At 41.4% G+C, this 16,796-nt stretch overlaps 1 pseudogene; it reads right to left on the bottom strand.

Moving 5' to 3' along the window:
• Nucleotides 1-1,048: 1,048 nt before the first annotated feature.
• On the bottom strand, nucleotides 1,049-1,784 carry LOC111166399 (metallothionein-1E pseudogene; annotated as a pseudogene).
• Nucleotides 1,785-16,796: the final 15,012 nt, after the last annotated feature.

Genomic DNA, 16,796 nt, shown 5'->3' with positions numbered 1-16,796 from the left:
AGTTTTAAATTTTATCCCTCATGCACTATTATGAAACAAATAAATAAAAGATATAACTATCCAATCACCTTTTACAATCTATCCATCTGATTTTTAATTTTTCCTTGTATACTCCTGATCTTTGCTCATAGCCCCACATTTGAAATAGTTATAATCATGATATTGATATAGCCCTTATTTTCAAAATCATATTTTCATAAACGCTTTCCATTTTGCTAATTTCTGTACTCTATTTTTTTTTTTTTTTTTTTTTTTTTTTGCGGTACACTGGCCTCTTACTGTTGTGGCCTCTCCCGTTGCAGAGCACAGGCTCCGGACGCGCAGGCTCAGTGGCCATGGCTCACGGGCCCAGCCGCTCCGCGGCATGTGGGATCTTCCCAGACTGGGGCACGAACCCGTGTCCCGTGCATCGGCAGGTGGACGCTCAACCACTGTGCCACCAGGGAAGCCCTGTACTCTAATTTTAATAGTTATATAATTTTGATTTATTTTAATGGTCACAATTTTCTTAAAATTCTCTTATTTGTGAATATTCAAATTTTCTCCTGTGGGATTGTTTGTTAAAGGGTTTGAATATTTTTATTATACATGGTCCTTATTTTTAGATCACTTCTCATTTTCATCATAACAGTACCAAAGTGAAAATCTTCCCTGACTTGTTGTTTTGGTTTGTATTTCTTTAATAATTAGTGAGCTTCCTTTTTAATTATATTTCTTTTCTGAATTGGCTTGTCATATTTTCTACTTTATTTCCTAGCTATTTTTTTGTTTTTTTGTTTTTTTTTTGCAGTACACGGGCCTCTCACTGTTGTGGCCTCTCCCGTGGCGGAGCACAGGCTCCGGATGCGCAGGCTCAGCAGTCATGGCTCACGGGCCCAGCCGCTCCGCGGCATGTGGGATCCTCCCGGACCGGGGCACGAACCTGTGTCTCCTGCATCGGCAAGAGGACTCTCAACCACTGCGCCACCAGGGAAGCCCCTAGCTATTTTTGAAAAATAAATTTCTATGAGCTGTTTACATATTATAAATATTCTTTTTTGTGTGTGTGTCAACAACTTTTATTACCACTTACATATTTCATAGGAAAGGGAATGTAGCAATCAAGTCAGAGTGGTGTAAAAATGCAGGTCGGCCCGTGTTCTTCCATTGACACCCGGGGCAGGCTCTCCGCGACATCAGGCACAGCAGCTGCGCTTGTCCGAGGCCCCTTTGCAGACGCAGCCCTGGGCACACTTGGCACAGCCCACGGGGCAGCAGGAGCAGCAGCTCTTCTTGCAGAAGGTGCATCTGCAGGCTTTGCAGGTGCAGGAGCCAGCGCAGCTGCAGGAGCCGCCAGTGGGGCAGGAGCACTTGGGGTCCATCTGGAGGAGAAGTGAGGCCCGAGGTCCAAAGCAAGGGGCAAAGCTGCTTCACGGGTCTGGTGGGGGCTGTGTATATAAATATTAATTCTTATTACTTTTACTTGGTTCTAATATTTCTCAATGGGATTTAATTTTGTTTTGTTATTTTGTAAGTTTAACAATTTTAGCTTAGTTTTATCTGGTGTATCTATTTCTGATTAGTATTTGATGAATGCTTTCAAAGTTTTTTTTTTTTTTTACCGGTACGCGGGCTTCTCACTGTTGTGACCTCTCCTGTTGCGGAGCACAGGCTCCAGATGCGCAGGCTCAGTGGCCATGGCTTACGGGCCCAGCCGCTCCGCGGCATGTGGGATCTTCCCGGACCGGGGCACGAACCTGTGTCCCCTGCATCGGCAGGCGGACTCTCCACCACTGCGCCACCAGGGAAGCCCGCTTTCAAAGTTTTTTAAAAATTATAGTCATAAAGGTAGTGCAGTTCTCTGCTTATTATTCATGTTGCTTCTTGGTCTACTGTCAAGTGTATTGGATTCTTAAAGACATGTATATTCTAGAATCATGGAATGATCAAGCCAGAGGGAAATTATCAGCTTATATTTTTAATATTTAGATGATCTAACAAATAATATTTCCCATATCTACAGATAAATGTAGATTTCCAGTTGAGAGTTTAGAAAGCAGATGAAAATTACATTTAAGACCTGAATACAGTGAAGCTGGTTGGTAAATTACGAAATATATTTAACTTCAGGGTTTAATAACAAAAAATTGTATCATGTTTATAAAACACTTTAAAAACACTGTTTGAAAATCAATTTTTCCATGTGTTTTTGAGCATTTATGACACTGCTTTCCAGTGTTCTAATTTTAAAATTTAAATATAATTTCAGAAATGTGGCTTCAAATCATTGGTCATTTGCAAAAATAACTTTAGTGGCCTCTTATTGATTATCTAAACTATGTCTTGTTGTTGGTTTTCTTCTTCTGAGGCTCAGATTCTATTATGTAACTGGGGTATACTTTTGGAATTTATAAAGCACTTCAACATTTTTTTTATTAGTTTAATTGATCTTATAATCATTTAAAAAAATCCTCAGTTACCTGATAAATATTTAGTTTATTGGTAATAGTTGAGCAGTTTTATTTTTCAACTGATTTAGAAATAGGTGTCCAATATATCTTCCAGTATTTCATTACAGGGAGGAAGAATTTAAAAAGCTAATGAAAGGTTGTTTCCTTTAAGTAATTTTAGAAGAGAAATTGCTATATCAAAAATATAAATGGGGCTTCCCTGGTGGCGCAGTGGTGGAGAGTCCACCTGCCGATGCAGGGGACACGGGTTCGTGCCCCAGTCAGGGAAGATCCCACATGCCGCGGAGTGGCTGGGCCCGTGAGCCACGGCCGCTGAGCCTGCGCGTCCGGAGCCTGTGCTCCGCAACGGGAGAGGCCACAGCAGTGAGAGGCCCTCATACCGAAAAAAAAAAAAAAAAAAAAGGTAAACAAAATCATCAAAACAGTAGTTAGGTTGGTTTTAATACATCACAGAGAAGGAGGAGTCATTCCAGTTGTGTGCTTATGACATATCAGCATACTCTTACTCTGGGTCAATAGATACGATAACCACAGTTTGCTCATGGTTACTGAACTGATAAATTATGGTGTGGAATGTGAAATTGAACCAATTCAATTAGGAAGGCTCAGAATGAAGTTTGAGGCAAGTTAGGATTGACAGATGAGAACAAATGAATAATAAACTATTCTTACAGACTATTATAGGTTCGGTTTTACATTTTTAATATCTTCAGTATTGGTAAAGATGTTCTTGCACGTGGGACTTTTCTTTTGAGGGGTAAAAAAGGGCAATTTATCTTCTTTGATCACATGATCAACTTCATTGAGCTGCTTTATTTTCACTCAGAAAGAGGATAGGAACTAATATCCATAATGTGTTACTGTTTAGACCTAAGTACACTAAAGGGAAATTTGTCAGTTCTGATAGTGTTTGGAATGGAGTATGACATTCATCTCTGATTCTGCACCTACTGTATTTTCTCATAGGTTTTATTTTTTCATTTCAAGTTTGCTGTCCCATTGCTCTTGCTGAACAACAGACTTACAGAATCATATCTAATATATTATTGAAGGAAAGTATATGTGACACTGTGACCTTTTGACTCTCGTATTGTTTTCAAATGTTATTTACTAAGTTTTCCATGAAATGATTTTTAAGGAGAATCAAAGGGATTCTGTGGCATAAAAAGGATTGATAAATCATATTTGGGAATGATGTTATAATGATTTCCATTATAACAAATGGAAAACAAAAGAACATGTGTCTTCAAACTCATCTACTTCCTACTCATCTATTTCCTACTTCCTCATTTGGAGGTTCTTGTCAAATATACTAGTTGAAATCCAGGCAGGGCGAATTGATATTGTAAGTCTTAAAAGTACAAGAAGCTCATGTTTTGTATTGATACAAGCTCTTGTATTTATATTTAGTCTTCAGTGAGTGAGCTTGTACATCTTGCTCAGTTTTTGTCTCTGTCCTCATTCCCCAATGCCAGGCCGCCATTCTGTCTCCTTATAATATAACAAAATGACCAATCAGTGTTAGGACGCTTTGAGTGAAAGAGATGCTCAGAGACTCATTTAAGCAGCAAATTGTCACAGAGATGTGGTTTAGTTTTGGCTATTGTTTACTTTATTCTGGTGGAATAATCAGCAAGAAAACAAGAGAGGAGTGGAATAGATGCAAGAGAGGAATATTGTGGACTTTAAGAAGGCATTGTTGGTTGATAACACTTTCTTGAGAAACGAGCCCCAAAGTGTACCCCCATAGTGGCGATTTCTTTTGTTTTGTTCTCTTAATTGATATCGGATATCAGAATCAGTATGGGAATAAAAGGGAATCACTTGAGTCATCTGCCCGAGTATGGAGACTCCATATAAGTGAAGTCTCTGAGTCTAGATACTCTATACAAAGGAAGCACTATGTTTTATTTCAGAATTTCTTGAATTTACTCTTGACAAGAATGCCCCTGAGCCTGTAAATTATTATCGTTGTTGTTACTAAGTGGCATAGATGAGAGACTGAACTTAGTAAATAATCATTTAAATTATATATTCAATCCACAGCAAGGGCGGATCTATTAAAAGTGTTTTCTGGGGCTTCCCTGGTGGCGCAGTGGTTGAGAATCTGCCTGCCAATGCAGGGGACACGGGTTTGAGCCCTGGTCTGGGAAGATCCCACAGGCCGCGGAGCAACTAGGCCCGTGAGCCACAATTACTGAGCCTGCGCGTCTGGAGCCTGTGCTCCGCAACAAGAGAAGCCGTGATAGTGCGAGGCCCGCGCACCGCAATGAAGAGTGGCCCCCACTTGCCGCAACTCGAGAAAGCTCTTGCACAGAAACGAAGACCCAACACGGCCATAAATAAAATAAAAAAAAAAAAAAAAAAAAAAAAGAATGATCCATGCTTTAAAAGAAAAAAAAAGTGTTTTCTGGCCTGAAAAAATATTATATTTTCACATCATTGTTTGCGTTGCCTTCAAAGGATGATTACAGCATTTGTTCAGGGTATAGTGTTTATGGCTCAACAGCCCAAAGTCTTAAATCTTGTGCCTGGGTAGATGCTGTGTTGTACAGTAGTAATTCTGTAAATTATTTACAATAAAGGGGAAAACACTGGAGAAAACATCTATCTGTGTACTGCTCCCAGTTTTACAACAAGGGAATACTGTTAAAGTTCCAGAGTAGCTTCAGTAGTTGAGCTTTTCCATCCCCCTCCCCCCTCTCCAACATCCTGTTTAATCACAAATGTTTATCATTTTATTCATTGGTTCTCCACCCGCCTTGTGGGCTGTTGTGCTTGCTGTCACCCGGCCAAGAGGCTGGGGAATGCCTGTCCACAAACAGCATGGGGTGTCTGGCTAGGGTGCTCACCAGGTCCTGTAACTGGCTAACACTGAATTGTCATCACTGTTGTGCCATTGAAATCCATGTAGAGTCAGCCTATTTAAATAATTACCAGAATCACCAATAGCAGGCATGTTGCTGCTAGTCATAGTGAAAATATACATACTATTTGTGGTGAGAAAAAAGCTGAAGTCTACAGCATTTGGGGATGTCATTCTGATGTGTTATGGAAGCATTAAAATTAAAGAAAAAGAAAAATGACTATTTAAACAAAATTACTGCCTAAAAACGCTAGTCTGTTTGACTGCTTGGTTAACAGTTTAAAAGACTTGTCTGGTTTTCCTGAAAAGTCCATTTAGTATTAACTGGCTACTCACTTTTAAAATATTAAATGTAAATGAACACAAAATACAATACGATAGATAATAACATACATAGCATACCGCGGCATACCCCGCTTGTTTCAGAAGGGATGGATAGTTTTGAAGAGTATTGGCCAGGAATTTTGTAGACTGGAGTTATGGGTTTTGGGGAAGAAGACCAGAGAAGGTGCCCTTCTCATTGCATTATATTATGGGGTGTGTCCTGTCAACATAACTGATCACCGTGATATTAACCTTGATCACTTAGTTAAGGTAGAGTCTGCTAGGGTTTCCACTGTAAAGTTACTACTTTTCTCTTTCCATGTTCTGTTCATTGGAAGTCAGCCCACACTTAAAGGGAGAATAATTAAGCTTTACCCCTTGGAGGGAGGGAGTATCTACATGATTTATTTATTTTGGTATGGACTCATAAATATTTACTATTTTATTCTTTCGGTTATCATCCAGTGCTAATCACTCTTTATTTTGTTGCTCATAAGCTTATTTTAAACTTTTTAAATTGTATTTTGCTTAGCCATCTGGTATTCTGTGTAGCTTGGTGCCTCATGCATCACCCACCTTTTTGGCATGTCCCACCTCCACGTGTTTATGTTCTTTCTTCAAACCAAGAGATTTGGTTTTGCAGCTTTGGTTAGCACTTAAGGTCATTTTCATAGTCAAGTCTTAATGTACGTGCTGTGGGAGGAGAAGTCATAACACAAAACTTCTTGTCAGCAGATTGGCGAACTTACCTGAGAAATTGAGACTCGAGATTGTGAGAATGTGTGACTAGGACCGAAAGCAGATTTCCAGGTAGGAAATCAAAATGATTTTCTTTAACTCCTTTGCACTTGACTTTGTAGAACTCAAATCACCATTTCTTGTGAGATGCAAAATTCCAAAAGGAGGGGTGGCATAAATATTGGGGTTGCATTAGCAAATCACGTTGTGTTCCTCTTTTAGATTCTTTTTAAGATTCTTTTATTTGATTTTTAAACAGTAAGGTAATAGCTGAGCTTTGAAATGAAACCCAAGGGGAGCTTGCAGAAGTCTATCTGTATTTGCAAAATTATTATAGATATGATTTTGAACGTTGAGGCCTATTGAGAAGTACCATCAGAGTAGAAATAATATTCAGATTTTTCATGTCAGAAAACAGCTGTGGTTACAGGATGTTTTATGTGTTTCACAGAATATTTACTAAATACGGATTGATTTCTATTTGGCATTTCTCATCAACTCCCTTAAGATGTGATAAGGTCATAAACTCTGTTAGAAAGGAGGGGCTCAGGGAGAGGAAGCTCCCAGATTGCATATGTGCTCGAGTTTCTGCATACTAATGTTACCAAAACAAGCATCAGTTTGCCACTGTGGCAGTCTTACAAAGAGTAAGTAAAAAAAAAAAATCGAGCTCATGTGAACACAAAGACAAGCAACTGAAAATCTGGAATACAACTAGAGTTAACATCATGCAGTGATTCTTACCTTTGCTGTTGGAAGTATAAAAGCAGCGTGATCCCTCCAGCTAAATTACAGAGATTTCAACTCCATGGGAACATGAAGAACCTATCTGTCAGAGGGTGTGTGTACACAAATGCTTTCAAAGCACGGGGGTGGGAATGAGTTTGGGGCGGGCACGGTGGCCGGGGCACGGAGACCAACCCTCCAAGTCTTGCCCACGCATTTTTATGTCTGTATTATAATAAGGCCTTTGTGCAAGGAGGCTAGATAGAACTTCATGTCCGCTGCCCTCTGGACTTTTACATGATCTAGCTGCCATCACCCACCTCCCTTGTCTCTTCAGAAAGGAGGCAAGAAAAGGCAATTAAAGAATACTGCTGGGAGGGAAATGCTCCTCCCCCTTTTTCTTTTTGGAATGTCAACAGAGTTATGGCTTTTCTGTGTGTCTCTAGGGGTAGTTGGCTGCTTCTGTCCACCGTCGTTTTCTAGGGAGAGCCTTTGAATTGCAGTCTTCATGTAGTGGGGGGCTCCTGGAAGCTGTGATCAGCTTCCTCCTTTGTGGGGAGGAGTGCTTTCTGGTGGTCATCTGGTGTCCTGCCTTCTACTTAAGGCTCTGGGGATGGCGTGGAGCGATTGGTGAATTAAGTATCCCTGCCCACCATTACTTGGCCTCTGTCTCAACTCTGAAACTTCAAATCCCTTATGGAACTTGTGCCTCACAGCCACGCTCATCTCCGTCAATCCCACCAATCCTTTGGTTAGTTTCTTCACTTGAAGAGATAACTTCACAACCCGACTATTTATTATTTGTCCATGTCCCTGTCCTGTATTTTGGGAATGACAGAAAAGTCTGGAAAATGTTTATTTTTGCTGTGCTTCAGTTTAGCTGATCCATGGGATAAATCAAATGTCCTGCTCTATCTTGGTTAGCTCTGAGAATAATCTCTAATAAGTCTTAGACCATTTTTGTACCACTTAAAATTTGAGGTTGAGTTTGGACGGCTCTCTGCACCAGGTTCAGAGATACAAATCTTTACTCTTTTCCTTTCACTCCTAAAGGCTATGCCTGCCCAACCTCATGGATGGCTCTGTGGTGGTAGAAGGAAATTATTGATGAGAGGCCTGAGGACTTTATGTGCCTGAGGGCATAATAGCTAAATGTTTTCAACTTACACTTTGGGCCACACTCATCATTTCTTCACCCAAAGAAATGATCTATTTCCCCCATTGTTTCTGCTTGAAACATTCTTTCTGGCTTTACTCTTAAAAGTAAATGATCTGCAACTAAGATGACATATACCCACATACCATCAGTTTCATTTATTAATTAATTTATGACTTTACTATTTTTGACTTACTTTTGTGTGCTGGCCTGAGCAGCCGAAACACAACTGGTAAGTGTCTGAGCTAATGTTCTAGAAGTAAAGTGCAGACTGCAAAATATTGCAATGCGTTGAAATGGGCTGTAAGAGAAAATACACAAAGCCTAGCTGTGACATAACAGGGAATCAAGTTCTGCTGGGGGACTTGACAGAGGAGAAAATTCTAGAGCTGCATCTCGCAAGCTGCATGGCAGTCTGTCTAGAAGGCAGCACAAGGAAAGGCATTCCAGGAAGACAGAGCCCTGGCATGCAAAGAACCAAAGACATAAAACCAACAAGTAAATCTTCATATGGCTGGATGACAGGGTATCGGGAGAGGATGGATGTCACGAGGGAAGGATCTGGAATGCTCGGCAGGAACCAGGTCAGGGAAGGTATGCCATGCTTTATGTTGGAGCTCTATCCTGTAGGCAAGGAGAAGAGACACGTTCAGATTTGCGTTTTACCAGGAGCTCTCAGGCCGCATCACGAGAATGAATTAGCGGGACCCAAGCCTGCACTGAAAGACATAGTTTGCAGACAGTTACAGTAATCTTCAAAAGGAACAACTGGAGGCCTGAGCTTATGCTGGGATATTCAGAATAGTGAGCACAGGATGGATTTGCAAGTCTGGGAAACAGTACTAGTGACTGAGTGAGTCAGTGTGAAGGATGAGGGAAAGAGAAGGCAGTTCTCAGGACTCTAGCTGGACCACAAGGTGAATAGTGATGACATTGCCCGGGATGAGAAATACAGGAAGATGAGCAGGCCTTTGAGAAAAGCAGTGACCTGCATTTTAAACTTGTTCTATCTATCGTCATGTGTGGTCTATGGAAGGATCGCTGATTTGGGGATCAGAAAGAACCTGAGTTTCAATTTTACTTCTCCAGTTTATCACCTGTGTAGTTTTAGGTAAGTTACGTAACCTCTGGGGTCCTTAAGTTTCCTTGTCTGTTAAGTGGGCGCTAGTAGTTACTAGCTTGAAGCCCATTGGTGAGGGAGAAGAGAGATAATCTATGTAAAGCTCCTGACTCAAAGCCAGTTTTTAAATAAAGGGCAGATTATTATCTCTGCTGTGGTCTGTAGGCAGATCTTGAAACCTGGAGCCTAGAGGGGAGGCTGAAAATGCAGTCTTCAGAGTCAAAAGCATAGGGAAGAACAGAATTTATCAGGGGCCAAGGCAGCCTGCCCATTCATTCGTCCAGAATCAGTTGTTCAGAGCTGGTGTGTGTCAAGTTCTGTGCAAGAACTAGGGAAGTTAAGACGAAAAAGACTGTCTCTGGCCTCAAGGATCTTAGAGCCTATAAGGGTGACACAGGGAAGGGAATCAAGAGTGTTTTGAATAAGAAGAGGATCAGGGCAAATCAATATATCCAGATTTTAAAAGTTGTGTAGGGCTTCCCTGGTGGCGCAGTGGTTGAGAACCTGCCTGCTAATGCAGGGGACACGGGTTCGAGCCCTGGTCTGGGAGGATCCCACATGCTGCGGAGCAACTAGGCCCGTGAGCCACAGCTACTGAGCCTGCGCGTCTGGAGCCTGTGCTCCGCAACAAGAGGGGCCGCGATACTGAGAGGCCTGTGCACCGCGATGAAGAGTGGCCCCCGCCTCGCCGCAGCTAGAGAAAGCTCTCGCACAGAAACGAAGACCCAACACAGCCAAAAATAAATTAAAAAAAAAAGTTGTGTAACATAACATATATTCATAAAAAGACATATACAGTTGGATGAATTTTCATGAACTAAAGAGCAGATCAAAAAACAGGACATTATTAGCATTCCAAGAGCACTTCTCTTGTCTTTTTCCAGCACAAGGGTAACTACTATCATATAGATTTTGCCAACTTTTGTACCTTACACGTATGGAATCCTACCATACGCTGTGTTCTCTTTTGTTTCTGGCTTCTTTCACTTACCAATACGTTAGCAAGATTCATTCATGTTTCGGGATGTAACAATCATTGTCTCATTGTTGTATGGAATCCCACTGTATGAATTTACTACAATTTATTCATTCTGCTATTAATGAATTTGGGTTTTGTTTTTGGCTATTACAGATAATGCTTGTGTGAATATCTTAGTACATATCTGTTGGGTGTATACCTACGGGTGGAATTGCTGCATCTCAGGGCTTGTACATATTTAGTGTTAGTAGTTAACAACCACACACTTTTTCAAAGTGGATGTGCCAATTTATACTCCTTTCAACAATACCTGAGGGTCCTAATTGCCCCCACCCTGCTGTGGTATTTTCATCTTCCTCATTTTGACCATTTTCATGGTTATGTAGTGGTATAGCCTTGTAGTATTAGTTTTCATTTCTCTGATGATTAATGAAGTTGAGCCCCTTTTCATAAGGTTTTGGCTGTTTTATGCTCTCTTTTATAAAGTGCCTGTTGAAATATTTCATTCACTTTTCTATTGAACTTTCTGCCTTTTTGAAGCATCAATTTTAAACAATGAGAATTATTTACAAAGGACCTACCAAGAGCTATTCTAGCAGGGGGATCAGAGGAGAGGACAGTAGAGTCATACTTTTGCCCTCATAATCTTGACCAGTCTTTCCAAAAGGTTGGCTGGGCACAGGAGGAGTGAGATGATTGACAGATAGAGGTGGGACCCAGAGAGAATTTTTGCATAGGTGTGAACCTATGTATGTGTGCTACCAATATAGAGCCACTGGAGAGGGAAAGGTGGTTGATATAAAGGAAAGGTGATCATTGACTGAGCAGAATGCTGGAGCAGCCAGAGTGCTCTTAACTCCAGGAAGGGCTGATTGGGGCAGAAGGAGGGGAGGATAGGGAGGTGTGCTACCAAGTTTATGGGCAGGAACTGTACGTGGATGAAATTTTTCCTTGACAAACTCATTATTTTATTTTACTTAAAATTTATTATTTATTACTATTTTTATTTTATATACAATTTCTAAAGGTTATACTCCATTTACAGTTTTTACAAAATATTGTGTTGTACAGTACATTCTTGTAGCCTATCTTACACCCAGTAGTTTGTACCTTGCGGTACGCGGGCCTCTCACTGTTGTGGCCTCTCCCGTTGCGGAGCACAGGCTCCGGATGCGCAGGCTCAGCGGCCATGGCTCATGCGCCCAGCCGCTCCGCGGCATGTGGGATCTTCCCGGACCGGGGCACGAACCCGCGTCCCCTGCATCGGCAGGCGGACTCTCAACCACTGTGCCACCAGGGAAGCCCTGTACCTTACATTTTACTTACGGTTTTTGTGAAGGAGAAGGCAAAGCCACTTGTCCATAAAAGTTGGATACTACTGAAGAAAATGGGGAACATTTGGAGCTGCCTCTAGAAGCATGGTGATAATGCTCACCTGACCTGCAGAGGGCTCAGCAGAAGTAGCTCTGTCTCCACAGTTGATGGTCCTCAGCCACTCCGAGGAGGTGATGCAGGACCTGGAGGGCCAGTGATCTAAAAGTGGTTTTGTGGATGAGTACGCTGAAGGCCAAGGTGGCAGAGGGTGCTGGCAAGGATAAGGGAGAAGCTGGTTCCCAGCAGAATCTAGACAGGATCGGGAAAGGAGCCTGGAAGAGGGGGACGGGGGAAGGGGAAGGAGCTGGGAAAGAGAGAGATAGGATGGGGAGGAAGAGGTCCTGAAGTGTTGGAGGAGAGGGGCTGAGGAACTGTGTGTCTCTGTGAGGCTGGAAAACAATAGCCCGGGAATGTGACAGGTTAGGCGACATGATGAGATTGACTAGAATACCTGTCCTATCCCTGTAAGGTGTTGTGGAAAATGATCAAACACTTAATTAAGCAAAGAACCTCTCAAAGGGGGTCACATTTTGAGTTTTAGTTTATCTTCATTGTTAGTCAATAAATATTTGTCATTAAATGAAGACTTCTGAAGAAGTTTCATTGGAGTATTGTCCCCCCCCCCATATCAGTCATTGGTCCTTAGTTGGTTCAATAAAGTTGGTTTTAGATAATGAAGGCAAATATAGGGACCCAAATGTCAGGTTTTACCCTTAAGTAAAATGCTGAATATGGAGATCTGTTGCATCAGCAGCTTCCACTGAAACAGGGTGGGCCTGTCACTTTAAGCACTTACATTGGGAGTCTTCATTTGATCCATTTGGAGTCCTCATTTAATCCAACACTCATTTGTTGTGTTTCCTCACTGCTACACATGGAAATTAATAGACTGTGCTAAAATCTTTGATTTAAATTTAGTACATAAGATGCATATTGTGTGATGTTCTCAGCTGAAGTCTTGAGAGTGAAGTTTACATTTTCCTAAAACTAGCAAATATTGCATTGCTAAATGAAAAAGGCTTCAATAGAAGAACTGTATCAAGGAACTGGCAGATTGCAAATCCTATGATGTATCCCAGTATGTGTATGATTTACCAGGCAGCTTGCTGAAAATGTAGATTTGGGGCCCGTCCATGGAGGTAATGATGTGGGTTGTCTGCAGACTCAACTTTGAGAGACCTGTAGACAAGTTTCTAGTTTTGGAAGATTGCTACAGTACTGGGCACCACCCTAAGTCATTGTGACAAAGAAACAAAATAAACAACAAGAAAGGAAAAAGTAGAAAGTAGAAAAAGTAAAGTAGAAAAGAAAAAGCTAAGGAGAAAATAAGATTGATGAGGGCAAGAAAAGAGACAAGAATTTAAGTCCTGAAGAAATCCCTCTACAAATTTCTGTTTCAAAAGGCAGATTTCAAAGGCTGATAGATAGAATCACAATGATTTTAAGATTACAAGTGAAAAACAATGTGAAGTATGCAAGGTAACATGGGAAAAAATATCAAAAGATACTGTCCATGAAGAGCCAAACTGATTATAAATTCAAACTTCAAGTATCAAAATTAAAATGTAACAGTAAGTTTTATTTTTGCAACAACTTTTAAAATTGTAATGTGATGGGTATATTACTTGGGGTAAGTTTTGGTCATAGAACAGGATTGTTATTATAAACAAATTGGATTCTTTTATTTTTCTCCTGAATATCAGATCATGCCAGTGAGTTATCGAGGCAACCTTCAATGTCCAAGATGATTAGCACTGCTGCCTAGGGTTGTTGTAAAGATTAAATGAGATTTGAACTGTGGATGCCAGAATCCCTGGGTTCAAATTATTGCCCTGACACTAACTAGCTTTATACCTTTGGGCAAGTTAATGCTGCTTAGTTTCTTCATTGGTGAAATAGGATAATAATAGTGCCTACCTGTAGCAATGTTGCCAAAAATAAATAAGTTAGTAAATGTAAAGCATTTGGAAAAGTGCAGGCCACATGGTAGACATTCAGCAAATGTTACTCTGAAACATAACATCTATTGTCATTCTCTGTAAAAGCACGTACATTTTTTACAATGATTATTCAAAATAGGGACATACATATGATTTTATAAAGTTATACTTATCTTGAGCCTTAGTCAATTAAATTATTGAATACCTACTCCTAAGACACCCCAAGCTCTGCTGTGACAAGTAAAACATGGCCCCATCCCCCCGGACACTTGAGCCTTGGTAAGTTATCCCGTTAACTTGGTTTTCTGGGGTAGATATTATGCTATGTTGGGGAATAGCATAGATGTTCATTGAAACTATGTTTTGAAGCACAAGTAAAAGATAGTGCATGAAGGACAGAAGGGGATGCTAATAATAGATCATAGCTTGATGTATTTCTAAGCATAGCAGATCACCCAAGAAAAGATGTTGGTATTCTTCCAGAGCTAGATATAGTAAAATGGATGCAACAGAGATAATATCAGAAAAACGGGATATTCAAGTGCTAAGTCTGCTATTTCCTGATTATGTGACTGTAGGCAATTGGTTTGACCTATGTCTCCATTTCTTCACCTGAGAAACAGGCCCATAGCCACTTTGCTGAGTAGCTTGTTTAGATGAGCCAATGTTTGTGAAGATGTTTTATGAGCTACGAGATGTTAGGCATTTGTATGTTTTTTTTCATGATTTATATTATATAAGGCTGTGGATTTCTGAAGATCCATGGCTCAGAAATGAGTACTTAGAATAATGTAGTTTTAATAGGATTACAGAGAACTTTATTATTCTCTGTAGAATTACCTGTAGATCAATAATAGATGGGTAACTTGTGGCAGAAATCAGAGCCCCCAAAAAGTCGCAGCTGGAAGGTGAAACAGGACAGGCTGACCTAAGGAAACAGTTCACAAGCTGTGGAATAGGAACTGAACCGGAAGATTCTCCCCTCCGCTGTCCACACCATTCCTTGACTATTTCTCAACGGAGTGGAAGGAGTACAGGCTTTGAAGTCAGACCTGAGTTAAAATCCCTGCTCTGTCACTTACTAGCTGTGACTCAGGCAAGTTATGAAACCTCTGTGAGTCTCACGTCCCTCATCTGCAGAGGGGTAGAATCACTTGCCTGGCAGAGTTGTGGGCACTAGAGATCATGTCTGCAAGGTACCTGCCCAACAGCTAGCTGATATGTTATTTTTCTCATGATTATACACTGCCAAATTTCAAGGCAACTTGAATTACACACTTGCTGAATAGGAATACTAATGCAACTAATAATAGCAACTGTTTAACTGAAGGGTTCCACGTGCCAGGCACAAGTCCAAGTACACTACACCTATGAGTATTTATTTAATCTCCAAAACAGCCTGATGATGGAGGTATTACTGTTATGGCCACTGAGGCTCCAGGAGTGTAACTAACGTGTCCAAGGTCACCCAGCAACTTTATGGTGGAGCAGGTTTCCAAACCTGGCCGCTTGTGTCTCCGGATCCCACTTTCCTAGTTACTGGATTATTCCTGTTCCTCCCTGGCCAGTTTAGGGATGTGGGACAGAGAATGAAAGGACTAGTTGTTTCATGAGAACTGTTTTTTGAGTAGCGTGAGTATTTGCTTTCGGAATCTTCATTCGGGTAGACGGTATTGGAAGGGGCCAGCGCTTACCCATCATGTAACTTTTGAGTATGTTATGAAGCCTTGTAGAGCTCCACCTTCCTTCTTTGTACAGTTTTATACTTGTCAGGATTGTAGTGAGCATTTAAACGGTGGATGATAACTGGAGGGCACAGTCCTGGCAGCCATCTCCAGTTCTAATCTCTGCTCCCCACTCCCTTCTTAAGTAGCAGGCTGGCACTGAGGACAGAGCCTTGGGGAATGCCTGCTTTCTTTTTCCACTTTAAACCAATGGGGTTCTCTGTTATTCAGCACTCCCATGTTTTAAACCAATGGTGTTATATCACAGGATTCTGCAACTGATCCCCTTGAAAGGGCATTAAAATATTTGCTCACATACCTTCTCATTGATCTGTTACATACTTCCGATCAACTGCCTTAGGTGAAGGTGGGCACATCACGTCAGTCTTTTCTTTGATTTGCATCCTGTGTCTGGATATGTGCACTCAGAGCACAGTCCCTTTAAGAACCACTAGCCCTCAGCAAAAATAACCTAGAGCAGCTCAGGTTACTGCCAGGCTCCAAAGACTCTTCAGGGGGTCAGGTTGCTTATTTCTCTGGCACCTACCTCCGCAGGAATGTAGGAAGAAGTTTATTTATGCCAGCAGAGGGGGTCTGGGTGGATCTGTGCACTGGAGTCCCCACCTCTAGCCAGGAGCCCTCACCTCTGACTTTTTCTGGACGTGCCCCCTATTTCATGGTAGGAAGGTTTTTGGTTGGGCCACTTAAGTGGCATTCGATTCATTGTGACCCTGTCCCTGGACCTGGATGTCGGAGCCAGTCTTTCCTATCAACCTTGGGTTTTGGATTGTTTCTTTGAAAAACAAAAATGAAAACGATATCAAAAGCCATCAAAACAAACATGCACCTCCCGTCCCAAAATTGAAAGCATGGCAGTGCAGTGAGGGGAAGTCACGGGAGGACACGGCCTTTTCCCCTGGACCCCCTGTGCCTGCACGTGTCTGTCTCACCAGCCTTTCTTGTAAGGAATGTTTTTACTGGCTGTACATAAGCCCAAGGAACAAAGAATAAACAGGGCCTAATGCCCTGTAAAGGTAAACAAACAAACAAATGGAATGAAGTCTTCAATTGTGAAAACAGTGAGATATCTTAAGAGGCGGTACAGTATGGGAGGGGGCAAAGAACCAGGAGGGCTTAGACCATCCGGGGCCTTGTCTCAGCCATGCTACTGAATTAGCTGAGAGGCAGAATTGTTGAGTTTTGTCAGCTAAGTGGTATCTGTGAGTGACTCACATTCTTTAATTTTCCTAGAAGGAAGATGTGGCTCAGAGAGGTTGGGTGACTTACCTAAAGTTACTCAACTTTAGGTTGGTAGTAGATCTGGACCTACAGCCCAAGTACACACATCGTTGCTCGTCATCCTGCTGCAATGACATTATAAAGAGTCAAGATCTCTCCA

Source organism: Delphinapterus leucas, chromosome 12, assembly GCF_059928025.1.
Source record: "Delphinapterus leucas isolate spDelLeu-1000000601 "Yukka" chromosome 12, BTC_Dleu_Yukka2, whole genome shotgun sequence".
Lineage (NCBI taxonomy): Eukaryota > Metazoa > Chordata > Mammalia > Artiodactyla > Monodontidae > Delphinapterus > Delphinapterus leucas.
Note: the sequence above shows the minus strand (reverse complement) of the source record. Positions and strands in the feature narration are given on the sequence as shown.